This window comes from Pogona vitticeps, chromosome 2, assembly GCF_051106095.1.
Source record: "Pogona vitticeps strain Pit_001003342236 chromosome 2, PviZW2.1, whole genome shotgun sequence".
In the NCBI taxonomy this organism is placed as follows: domain Eukaryota; kingdom Metazoa; phylum Chordata; class Lepidosauria; order Squamata; family Agamidae; genus Pogona; species Pogona vitticeps.
In genome coordinates, this window is record NC_135784.1 from 98,645,482 (window position 1) to 98,658,875 (window position 13,394).

The window sequence follows — 13,394 nt, forward strand, 5'->3', positions numbered from 1 at the left end:
CTACTAGCGCACCTCCCCGTGAGGTACACGTAGAAGATTACCTACGCGCCTCAGATTGTCCCTGACTAGACCCCCCTTGCTCTGGGCACACTTGCCAAGGCTTTGCTGTACCACTGGACAACTGGACCAGTCGTATCCCACACGCTGGACACCAATCAATGTGACAAACCCAGACCTACTGGGATCTGCCACAGTTTTACTAAGCTGCCACCAACCATTCCCTATAAGAAGTCACACAGACCAGGGATGGATTTTCAACCAATAAAAGAATAAGGTTTATTTAAAACAACACACAGGGAAAATAAAATGATCAGGTGAATAAGATATAGTAACGTGGCTTAGTTTCACTCATACATACATACAGTTTGGTTCACACAGAACCCTTAACTTGAAGCACAGACCCTGAACCTATCAGTTCTGGCTAACCAACAGACACCTGAACCTATCAGGTTGGTACTGACACACAGTAGTACCCTGTCTGACACACAGACTCCCACACCAGCTTCTTCTTCCCAGCTGCTGCTTCTTCACATCCCAGCGTCTCTTGAACTTCACCACACAGGCTTCACATATATATACAGTACAGCCCCTCCTCCTGATGTCCCGCCTTCCACTCCCCATAGGATGGAACTTTCCCTCCAAACCCATGACAGACAGGTAACATCAGTGCTGTATGTAACAACAGGAACTTTAAGATCTCTGTAGATGGACTTGTAGCCTTGAGATTGTTGATGTTTTTCCACAATTTTTTCTCAAATGCACAGACTGGTTGCAGGTTTGATTACTATATTGTCCACACCTCTTACTTGTGACAGATGTGTCTAAATACAAATTAAAGGAGCATCACATGCTTGAAAAGCAATTATTTCTTACACTCTTGACAGGGTGCCAATAATTTTGGCCAGTGCATTTTTGGGTTTCTGTGTGAGGTTGTATCAGATTTTACTTTTTCTTCTCTATTTTTTTGTGTTGTTTGAACACAAATCACAGAAATGAACACGTGAGTACCAAAACATTTGCAACTGCAAGAATTTTATGAGAGAAGGGTTGCATTTTCTGACAGAATTGCAAGGGTGCCAATACTTTTGGTCATGACTGTATCTTGATAATGGAGTACCTTTCTTTTCCTTCAACTTTATTATCCCTTCAGTTTTTGACATTATGTTTTCAGTGTCTGATATATACCAGAAGTGTGCAGATTTGTGTTTCTGGACAATAGCTTTCTGAAAATCCAAATTTGTACATTTCTAGAAAAGCCACTAAACTTATGAGGATACCTAGGAAGCCCTGGAAAGAGTCATCATAAGTTGGAATGGGCTTGACAGCATAATGGCAAAAATCCTGTTGCTTAGCATAGGAAATTGCACCAGAGTAGGTACACTGAATCAAGGGTGATTTAGTAAGTGAACTCCTCTGTATGTTTCATTGATTCAAATGGGCCTACTCTAGTTCTGATTTATGCTAAAGTAAGTCAGAGCATGCACATTTGAATCAATAGCTATCACAGAAGAGTTGATTCACCAAATCCCCATTGATTTAATGGGCTTACTCTAGTGCAATTTACTACACAACTAAGAGGATTTTGGCCATTTACTACTACTATATTCTGGCATACATGGAAATGTATTTTGTGACATTTGTGCTGTAATTGTCCCAATATTTTTATCCCACCTTTTTCCTTAAAAGGACCAAGATGACTTATATCATTAACAAACAGCAATTAAAAGCTTAAAACAGCCGGTATACAAAAATTTTAAAAAAATAATTAAACAAATATTATATTAAAATGATAAATAAAATCAATATTAAAGCACACTTAAAACAACAGAGCACAACAAAATCCATTTAATGCCTTTCTCAGACCACCAGTTATTAAAGAAAAGCCTGTCTCAAGTTTCCAAACACTTTCCAAAGGCAGCCCCACGTACAGCACATTACAGTAATCCAGCTAATCCAGATGCATCACTGTGGCCAGATCAGACTTTTCAAGAAATGGGCGCAGCTGGCGCACTAGTTTTAACTGAGCAAAGGAAGCAGTGCCACTACTGAAACCTGGACATCTAGGATCAGGGATGAATCCAGGAGCACCCCCGAAGCTGCAGACCTGTCTTTTCAGAGGAAGTGTAACGGCATCCACCACACGTTGCAGCCCTATTCCTTGATCTGGTCTTTGACTGACCAGGACCAAATTTGCCTTGTCTGAAATAAGTTTCAATTGATTCACCTTCATTCCATTACTGACACCAGACAATTATTTAAAACAGCTTCGTCAGATTTGGATGGAAAGGAGAGATAGAGTTGCGTGTCATCAGTGTACTGGTGATACTGAACCCTAAAACTCTGGACAACTTTGCCCAGTGGTTTCATATGGATGTTAAATATCACAGGAGACAAAACAGAACCCTGAGGGATACTACAGGCCAATGGCTAGGGTGTCAGACAAGAGTCTCCCAGCACCACTCTCTAGGTTCTCCCCTCTAGGAAAGACCAGAACCACTGTAAAACAGTGCCTCAAGTCTCATCTTAAAGAGATGGCCCAGAAGGCTACTATGGTTGCTGGCACTGAAAGCCACTGAGAGGTCCAGCAGAACTAACAGGGACACACTCCCCCTGTCCAGTTCCCAGCGTAGATCTAGCAGACAAGTGGTAGCCTTCAGCTCTCCAAGGGTCCTGTCCACATCATCAGGCAACAGAAACTGAAACGTATCCATCAACACAGGACAAGGAGCAGCCATAGTTACATCTACAAGACCTACATTAACTACAGCATCAAAATCAGAATGGATCCAGGCAATTTTGCCTGCAAAATGCTGTGCAAAATTTTCATCGCTAGCTACTGAGTGGTCAGCACTATCTTCCTGTGGGCCATGATGTAACAGGGAAGAGCTCTGCTGGGTGACTCTGTGCAGACACAATGACTTCGTTGCTGCTGCCAGTGCCACAGAATAGGCCTTCCAATCGTTGAATTCTCTCTGAGTTTTCTGCCATCGTCACTCTAGTCTCCGTCCCATTCATTTCATCACCACCAGCTCTCCAGGTGGCTCATTTGACTCTATTTCATGGGAGGGGATAGTTAGGAGTGACTGTGTCAAATGCCCTGGCCATTTCCCCATTCCAGAGGTCAGCCAGGGCTCCAACAACCTGTGGTGCTGATATTCATATTGATATCCTCAGGGAAATGATTACAAATATCCCACATCTAAGAAGTGTGTGTGTGTGTGTGTGTGTCTGTCTGTCTGTCTGTCTGTCTGTCTGTCTGTCTGTGCACATGTGTGTGTGTGTGTGTGTGTGTGTGTGTGTGTGTGCATGCGTGTGCATAAACCTACATACCTACATACATGTGCATATATATCCTGTGTCAAGGAACCACAGTGGGAAATCAAACTTTCAACCTCTGGTTCCACAACCAGATGTCTAAATTACTGAGTTATTCAGCAATTAGTTAATTTTTTAACATTCGAAGCTAAATAGACACAGAAAATATTCTGGATGATAGCTAAGAATAATGTTCTTCAGAGGAAATAAAAAGAGAAAGTCACAAGAGAAAAAAGGAAAATGAAATTAGCAACTTTAAACCTGGTGTGGAAGAACGTGGAAGTGACCATATTACTTGTTAGTTATCTGAACAAATTAATTTTTGTAATGAGAACACAAGTTACATTTTAAAAATGTCATAATGGCTGAAATCTGTTTCATAAATTATTCTGTGTAAGGCTGTTGACACCATGACAGTTGTTCAGGAAATAAAAATATTCTATAACTATCCCCCCCAATGTCCAGAGGCTCCTCTAGAGTCCCTTTCATTATGAGGAAGCCCGGGGGGGGCACAGAAGGGAGGCAGCATTTAATTTCTGAAAATCACTGCCACAGGAAACATGGTCACATGGGTGGTGATTTTCAGAAGTTGTAGATTCCTCCCCATGCTGCAGCCCCCAAAGGCATCCCCATAGTGAAAGGGATCCTATGGAAGGCTCAGGAACTTTTTCGGGGGTGGCTGGGAGGCAGAAATACTTTATTTCTGAAAAGATTCTGTGGCTTATTGGGCCATACAAACAGGGTTTCAGCCAATGACTGGGAACAAAGTCACTATTGAAATAAGAAGTAGCATTTTTGTTGTTGTTTAAGTTTCTTATCAAAGCTATTTCTAAAGGTTTTTAAAGAAAATTTTTGGCAATATTATCTTCAAATTTTATGCCATTTTTTTATCAATCATATGTTTTTAAAAAAAAAAACAATGGAAAGCAATGTTAGCAAGCACTGGAGTAATAGGAAAATCGTTTCTGAGGATTTTAATTACTGTTAAAAATGATTTGCCAAGCTCTGTGCTGTGCTTACTTTCATTCCCTCATAATCCCATGCCACCATGGGACTCTATTAAGCAACTGGGTGCCCGCATACACTGGTACAGAATGGCTTTTGAAAAGTTGTGGGGGAGAAATTAATCAGATTGATTTTGGTACCATTAAAAAAGGACCCTGGCTTTCAGGGTTCATAGATCAAATTTATTGCAGGAAACTTAAACTCCAAACAACAACCCACAAAGAGCTGTAGAATTATGGATCCCTGTAATAAAGAGGCCATTTCCAGTGGTGGTACCTGACTGCGAAATGCCCTTCTTAGAAAGCCTCGCCTAATATGTCCTTTCGAGCTTTTCAACACCAGGCAAAGTTTTCTTATTTTCATGGCATTTAAATCAGTTTTTAGAAATTCAGTTTTAGTATGTCAAGTTTGTGGGAGAGGCAATATTTTGTGAAATATTAACATATATTAACATATATATATATATATGTTAATATTTAGCCACCCAAACTCTGTTTGAAAACATACAATAAAGGAGAGTTCACTAGTTTCTGATGTTGTCAGTTCCCCTGCCAAATAAAGTCTTACTGTCAGGACGTTCTTCCTAATGCTTGGTCGTATTTTCTTTTCTTGAAAGGAGAATTCACTGGTTGCATCAGCGGAAAACTAGCTTGCTTTGTCTTCTGTATGACAGCTCCCCAGACAGCTGTCATAGCCAGCTCTGAGTTCTAAGATGATGATGATGATTTATTATTATCTGAAGTCTCAGTCTTCTCTTCTCTAAGCTAAACATACCCAGCTCCCTCAACTCTTACTCCTAGGGCTCAGTTTCTAGACTCTTCTTTACCATCTTAACTGCCTTATTCGGTACATGATTTTATTATCTAGATTGGGGATAAGTAATTTCCAAAGGGTTGGAAGAAGCATATATCCATATCTGGCCCTACACCCCATCTCATGACTCCCCCCCAAAAAAATGACTCCCCCCCTCCAAATACATTTGGAGTATGTGAGTGGGGGGGGGCTGCCCTGGGTGCTACAGGCCCCTGGAAACATTACAAAATTGCCCCCACACTCATGTAGGGAGCACAAGAGGAGGTTTTGAGATGTTTGAGAGAGAGAGAGAGAGAGAATGATTTTGCTTTGGGGGAGTAAGAGTGCATTTGGGCATGTGGGCCACATATTATGCTGTCCAGTTTTTTCTGTGGTCATGAAACCTGTTGAAGATTTGAGACTGAATGATTCTCTACTAGCTTTGCAGGTCTCAGATTATCTCACAATGCATACTATGGTTGTAAACTTTTGGAAAACCCAAGGCTGTTTGCCATTCAGAGATTGGCCTTAGGCAAAACACATAGATAGGTTCCGGAACTGGCATAAAATTTTGTCAAGGATCAACATAGTTGTCTTCATTAATATTTGCATTGAGAGCAGCTGGCTTGTAGCAAAGAGTGTTTGATGTTCTGGAAAACACCACAGCTCAGACAAGGAATCGTAAGTTAAACTCTTGATAGTAAAACACCTCAGAGAGTAAAATACCTCAGTTACCACACTGGCTGATCAGGTTGCATTGGGGGTAAATGTACGCCACCAATCATATGCTTCCTCACATCCCTAATATCTCTCACACTCATTTCAATAATAAAATAAACCATTACTTTGATTTCCTTGCCAATCCACCTGGCCCTTTTTTGGTGCAACCAACGAATAAATAAATAATCAAATGTTTGAAACCTTTTCACCAATTCAAGACTGCTTCAGTGAAAATGAAAACAATCAATCCAATTTAAACTTCAGTAATTCTGGAGGAAATTAAGTAGCTGGAACTATAGCTACTGAAAGAAAATGCAAGTCAAAAGTGATGTACTGGGAGTTGGGTGAAAGTCCTCATTTAAATGTAGATCTTGCGTGGTTCTTTCAAAGCAGGCTCCTGTCAGTCCTCATAGGTACTGTTCTGAATAATTATTTCATCAGAGTGGTTATGGATCAATGCACCCAAAGTGTTTGCAATTAACAAATCTTGTAAAAGGTCCAGCCAGGCATTCTTCATAATGAAGGATTCTGAGCTCTAGATAAAACTTTTACATTATGCATACATCATCAGCATTGCAGTGCAGCCTGTTTAATTGCTAACAGTTTACTGATGTGAAGGTATGCACTTAACAGGTTTCTTTTATAATGTGTGTGATTTTTGTGTGTGTGTGCGTGCGTGCAATATAAAAATCACTATACATCTAAACTGAAGTTATGCTTGGACAATTCCGGGAGGGATGTGACTTTTGTTGAGTGTAGAGATCCTATAAAGCTCAATCCTAGGAGTCCCATCTGAGAGATACACACCCAAGTGTGGTTCACCTGGGTGAAAGGTTGAAGCTGGGAGGTTCAGCGGCTTAGCACAGGACTAACTCCACCTAGTGCTTCAGTCATAAGTAGTAACCAATCAGGCTCTTTCAGGGATCTTGATCCTATAAGCCTGGGGAAGTTTTTCTCTCCCTCTTTGTTCTGGCCATGAAAAGGGATCTGTGCTGAAATGATGCCAGCAGACGAGAAGCCATGAAGACTTTGTGGTTATAAGTGGAGAATATCACAGCTACTCACAAAAAAAAAAAATTCTTATTCCATGGGATTTGTGCTGTCTTACAGGAAAGAGAGACATCAGCAAGGATTTCCCAAGCCTTGTGAGAACATATGCCTCCAGAGTGAGCCTCTTGTGCTCAGTATTGGGATTGGGGCACACCCCAAAGCTAAAGATAAGGGGGGGGGGGGAGAAGTATGTGTGTGTGTAGAATTCACTGACCTTGACCACCCTCCCCCCATGCCCTCATTATCTCAACGAATCCTGCCAGAAATGACAGTCACAGTGTGCCTGATTCTTCTACAGTGAGGTTATGGGGGGACATACTTCATGTTGCAGTAGCTGGGGAGACATTTATTTAATAGAATTCATGGCAGTTTTACTACTTAGGAGGTACTTCCTTCCATCTCGTAAAGTGGTACACTTCCAGAAGAGGAAAATATACCAGTCACCAGCAAGACATGCTACTGTATATCTTAGGCCTGGTTACCTGGGGGATTCCAGGAGGTGATGTCCAGGAGACAAACTTATCCATGCCCTGATTGGGGGAAATATATACTGGAAAGAATGTGCAGGTTCTAGGCAGTCTGATGTCTCAACACCTATCTTTGCTGAAATTCAGTGGCTGAAATTCAGTACTAAATTGCAACTTGAATAGGCCCATGGAGTCAGCGGAAATTATGGAGGAGTTGACTCACCAACTCCCCACTGATTCAATGGGCCTATTATAGTTATTTTATTTATTTATTTGTTTGTTTGATTTATATCCCACCCATCTGGTATATTCTACCACTCTGGGCGGCTTATGTCTTACTACTGGAAATTCAGCCATTATTTGCATGCATGTTGTCATGACATGACATGCTGAAAAGCAAACTGCCACAGATGATGATCATGATGATGAGGAGGACAACAATGACAATAGCACTCTTTTGCTTTTAAAAGAGCCTGAAGAAAGACCAGGTACAGGAAAAGCAACATTACAGTTGAAGAAGAAATTACTTAATCTATTTACTAAGCTGGATATCTGTGTATTAATCTAATTAAGGTTTGTATTTGCGAAGGCTTTCACGGCCGGGATCTAATGGTTGTTGTGGGTTTTTCGGGCTCTTTGGCCATGTTCTGAAGGTTGTTCTTCTTAACGTTTTACTAGTCTCTGTGGCCGGCATCTTCAGAAGCCTGCAGAGCACAGAGTGCTGTCCTCTGAAGATGCCGGCCACAGAGACTGGTGAAACATTAGGAAGAACAACCTTCAGAACATGGCCAAAGAGCCCGAAAAACCCACAACCATAATTAAGGTTTCTCTATATTCCTAAATTTCAGCAGCCTTTAATGTTCCCTTGATTCAAATGATAATCTTTCAGCTTTTAGAATAAAAGAAATGCATCAGATGTCATATAACAATAGCACTACCCATTAACTGAACTGTATTTCTGAACAATAATTTAAGGTGGGTGGACTTGCTAAACAGAATAAGCATTTTTGTAATCACACCAAATACTTGTTTCATTCTTTTTTAAAAAAAGCTCATGGTGTCCAGTCACAATTGCTCCTTGCTCCAAACATTACTGATTGCCTCTTTCACCACAAGGCCTGTCAAGCTACAATGTATGGAAGAACTGGAGCCAGTACAACAAGCAAACAACACACTATGGCCTTAAGTGGGATTTTATGAATTATTTTGGATTTCTCTCCCTATTTTTTGTTGTATAAGGCCAAAAAGAAAAAGAGAGTCTGAGGAAGTGGACTTGTCCATGAAAGCTTGCACTTAAATACAGAATTTAAAGTGCCACAATGTTTTTGTCTTCTTTACTTTTTATTTTTCTTTTCTTTTGGGCCTGCTCTGCTAGCACAGACTAACACAGCTACCTCTTTTGAAACTATTTTATAGCATTTATTATAAAACGGAAGAGCATCTGTCCTACTTTGCAGGTTAGAAATAGTAATCCTCTTTAGGGATGAATACAAGGATTAAGTAGCAATAATAAATGAAGGATTATTACTAACAAAACAGGACTTGGGGATGAAAGCTAGGTTGACTGGTGATGATACGTAGCTATTAAAGGTGAGTAGATCTCCCTGTTTCATAGCTTCACTCAGCCCTGTGTTCCACTACTCATGAATTCTGGACTAATTAGTAAACTTATGTAATTAATTTCAGAACTGGAGATGTGCTGCTTCCTGTAGCTCATAATTCACATCCACCAAGGAGCTTGCACTGAATGGGTTTGGGGATATTTTCAGACTACACAAGAATCTCAATGTACAGCTAGAACTATGATTAGAATTAGGATTAGCATTTGAATGAAAGTTAACCACCCTATTTTCCTGAACCTACTAATAATTCCAGTGTCCCATAGATGAAATTTCTTTTAATAACAGTACACCACTTCTGCTTTTTGGCATCATAATTTCCTGAAAAATAAAACAGAGGACTAAATATTCAATGCTGCAGCAGCAGAGAAGGCATTTATTTTAAAAATGCTCTGACTGTTGAATAGAGGGAGTAGAGGGGTTGATGGCAACTTTACTACTTAGTACGCAGAGTCCCCTGTAAGAAGTGTGACAGTGACCCACCCACTCCCAAGACCTGTCAAGTTTCAAATCTCCTGTTCCCTAGTCGACCTGGGAGAACCAATGCTCAATTATGATTACAAGGGAGAAGTATAAAGCCAAGGAAATAGAGGAAGCCTGTGAAAAGAGGAATGGCCCTTATAGTTTCTATATGGGAGATGAAATTGATAAAGGGGATGGGACAAAAGGAGGGAGAGGAAGAGAAGAAAGCCAAGGAGGAGGGAGGTCAAGGAAGTAACCCTAAGCCTTAGAAAAAGGGGAGGAAGAAGAGGAGAACTAGAGTGATGCAATAGAAGAACAGGAGATGATCTTTCCTGATAGAGGTAGATAACCTTGTGAGAATGGAACCCCAGGGAGAGTGGGAATACATATTAAAGGAAGACCCCTGGACTGGAGAGACTGTCTCCTTGCTAGTACCAAAAGGGGAAGAGAAACATCACCATAACCCTCAACCACCTTGGAAACCTGCCTTTGGGGGAGAAACGGAGAGATAAGAGAGACAACCTAGGTAAAGAAATGAGCTACTCAAGGGCTTTCACCTCCCTCAGACTAATCCTGGCCCAATAAAGAGAAGGCTTGCCAAATTCCTTGGTACTTAGAACAGAGGAGGAAAAAAAAGTGAGGGACAACCAGCTTGTTCTCACTGAGGTCTTATGAGCCATCCCTATTGCAACATTCCATGCCTGAGACATACAAGACCACTCCATCAAACAAGCTGGGTTCACACCCCTTGTCGGTAGACATAAATGAAGGGCAATGGAGTCTTGGAACAGGAAGAAGGAACTGAGACTAACCAAGAAGAGTTTGGTATTAATTGCAAATTGATGTTGCCTCTGTTGCTAAGTTACTTTCACATTCAATAAACCTTGATTGTTTGAGTAAGACGTGTTATGCTATGGAACAAAATATGGAGGAAGGAAACCATATTGGGCGGTCGTGACTGAGGGTTCCCCCCAATCTCCCCATTTTATTTGAAAAATATAACTAAGAACTAGTAAATAAACTTTGAAAACAGTGTTCCAGGAAGCTTTATCAGGCATTCTTTAATGAGCAGATCAGACCTTGAAAAAAAAAAGCTTGTTTCTCACTAATACTTAAAAGAATTTACAGGGGAGTGTTGAGTGCATTTTTAAGAACACTTTTTCTGGGTTATGATAGCAATGGTTAATGGGTCTTGAACAGGGCTCTGCATAGAAAAAAACATGTGCTTTGAAACACAACCCAGAATCTTCTACAACATACTGGGATGATGTAACAGTTGTTGGGAGGCTAATCTTTCAGCCGAGAAGTTAGTGCAGAGCTGCAAATCATCCTTAATAAACTGTTCTAAGAGATCCTCAGTTCATATAAAAACTGACCTACTGCCCGATTAGATAGATGGGCTTCAATATTACCCACTGTAAATAAGCACATCCAACCAACTCATTTTCTTAATGCGCTTGTAGTCTTAGTACTAAGGACCAGTCTTCGGCTGCAATTATAAAATGAAAGTAGTTGAGGCGAGTTTTCATGGAGTCAGTTTCATGTCCACTTTTGGCTCGCCTTGTTTCTTATCTGAAATGATCATGCCACTCAAATTTCTGCAGGAGCCTTGGAGGGTTCTGGGAAAACCCAGTGCTTTATTAGTTCCCAAACTCCTATTTTAAGACAATTCCTTTCCATCTAGTGGTGTGCAAAAACCAATGAAAACCTAGAGTATACACCAATCGTAATAAAAGAATTTTTGAAGTAGCTATGAACATATAGAAACTCCATTATGGAAAAAAGGCCTAACACAGAGATCAGGTTCAGATTTTATCATGTCTTATTTATCTACTGTTCCGCTTCAAGTTCTCTTTGCAGGCATACATTGGAGTGACACTTTTCTTATTAAACACTTTTTGCTGCAGTGCACACATCTTTTTCTTCTTACCCTGATCTAGTATTTAAACCACTGCACTGCATTGATTCTAATGTTTCATTGACTGCAGTGGGTCTTTGAGGGGCAAAATCTCCACAAATTGTACAGTACGATTGTCAGTTGTACTGACAACGCAGAGGGAGGTTTCTGCAATGGAAGACCCAGCGACAAAGCTTCAGGAAATTCCTGAGGTATGTGTCTCCCTCCCTCTTCCTGCAAATACAGACCTCACTTACAGTCTTATTCTGCTGACATAGCAACAAACACACCACTTTCTTAAGTGTCAGCATCTCTTAGTTTAATTATAAGGGAAAAAAATATTCAGAGTGAGTTATCTATTGCAAACAAAAATGGATCAGCATTTACATATAAAGAACGCTGAGAAGCCAAAGTTCATGTACGAGCTGGCAGTACCCTTAATTAATTCAAGATTACTGCTTCCTGTTTTGTAATTATATTCCATCATAGCCTGACAACACTATATTCTGTCAGTTGTGACTTTAAACCAAATGTAATGAGATTTGTGTTCTAGGGTCTCTAAACAGTACACCAATTGTTACTTTAAGTGCTGGAGTAAAAAAAGACATTATGGATTTCTTAAGCCAAGCCAGAAGGTTGCAAATTGACAACCACCACAGGAACTGGTGTTGATTTAGAAAATTCTAGACAGTGATGGTGAACCTTTTTTGAGCCCGAGTGCCCAAACTGCAACACTAAATCAACTTATTTATTTCAAAGTGCCAATACTGCAATTAAAACCCGAATGCTGAGGTTTTAGTTTAGAAAAAAACAACTGCTCCTGCACTGCAAGGGTCCCCCCCCGGGTGCTATTAAGAAATAAATACTTACTGGTCCTCCAATCCCCCATTGGGCTAGACTGGTTATGGTCGCCATTGCACCCTTCCGCACAGTTGGAACCCCATATCTGTGGGGCATTGGTTACAAGCCCCCTATGGATGCTGAAAACTGTGGATAGTAGAGAACACTATAATAATAACTAGAGCGGTATAATATACCAGATGGGTGGGATATAAATCAAATAAATAAATAAATAAATAAATAAATAAATAAATAAATAAATAAATAAATAAATAAATAAACAAACAAACAAACAAACAAACAAACAAACAGACTAGCATGGTAAAAGAGCAAAATCCAAGAAAATGTATTTTCACCTATATCACCAGAACTGTCTAACCAAGGGAACCAGAGACCATGCTATGTATTCTTCAACAATAACAATACCTAGTATGGTCTCAGGCTCCCTTTTATTAGGCCACAAATACAAAAAAAATTAAAAAATCATGCAAAATGCAAGCTTTTGTGGGTGAATCACATGATCAGAGGGACTGTTGACATCATCTTCAGGACTCAGCCAATCCTGAGGGTCCTTGGGAACCCAACCCCATTCACCTGGGTCTTTGTGACCTCACAGGGGCCTCATCTCTCTGCTGGCAGATAAAAGGGGCTTGCTGGGCAGGGCAGGAGACCAGAAGGGAGGCCAGTGGGCAGAGGGCAGTCTGGCAGAGAGAGTGGCTGAGGCTGCAGGGGACCCAGCCCTTCTGCCAAGGCAAGTTCTCTTGAAAAAGCAGGTGAAGTTGCTAAGTGGGCTTGCGAGTTAACAGCTCAAGGTTGGCGAACATCCATGACTTGAAGCTGGCTGGTGGACTGGGGGGAAGTTGGTGGATGTTAGCAAGCAGAAGTGGTGGAATCTCCCTGCGGAAGCTGACTGAGGCCGCAAGGCGGCTGCTGGCAGAGGTTGGCAGATGAAGCTGGACGGTAGCCTCGTGAAACCAGGTGGCAGAAGCTTAGTGGATATCGGTGGATGGAAGCCCAGGCGTGTGTGTGAATGGCTCGTGGACATGACATGGTAGAAGGTGTGTGTGTGTCAGGGGAGTGGCAGCTGGTGTGTGTGTGTGTGTGTGTGTGTGTGTGTGTGTGAGTGAGTGAATGTGTGTGTGAATGGGCTGGCTGGCGTTCTGTGGGGATGCCGCCGGGGCGTATGTGTGACCCAAGTATTCGGGAGCTGGCGGATGCTGGCTTCAG

General features: G+C 41.2%; 1 protein-coding gene and 1 long non-coding RNA gene across 6 annotated transcripts in view; one reads left to right on the top strand and one right to left on the bottom strand.

Annotated features, from left to right (window-relative positions):
* The window catches only part of LOC140704478 (uncharacterized), a 140,936-nt gene that overhangs the window by 101,589 nt on the left and 25,953 nt on the right, over positions 1 to 13,394 (top strand). The window lies entirely within an intron of this gene.
* Positions 1 to 13,394, bottom strand: part of SPOCK1 (SPARC (osteonectin), cwcv and kazal like domains proteoglycan 1) — a 646,684-nt gene that overhangs the window by 51,294 nt on the left and 581,996 nt on the right. The gene's annotated exons all lie outside the window — the stretch shown is intronic.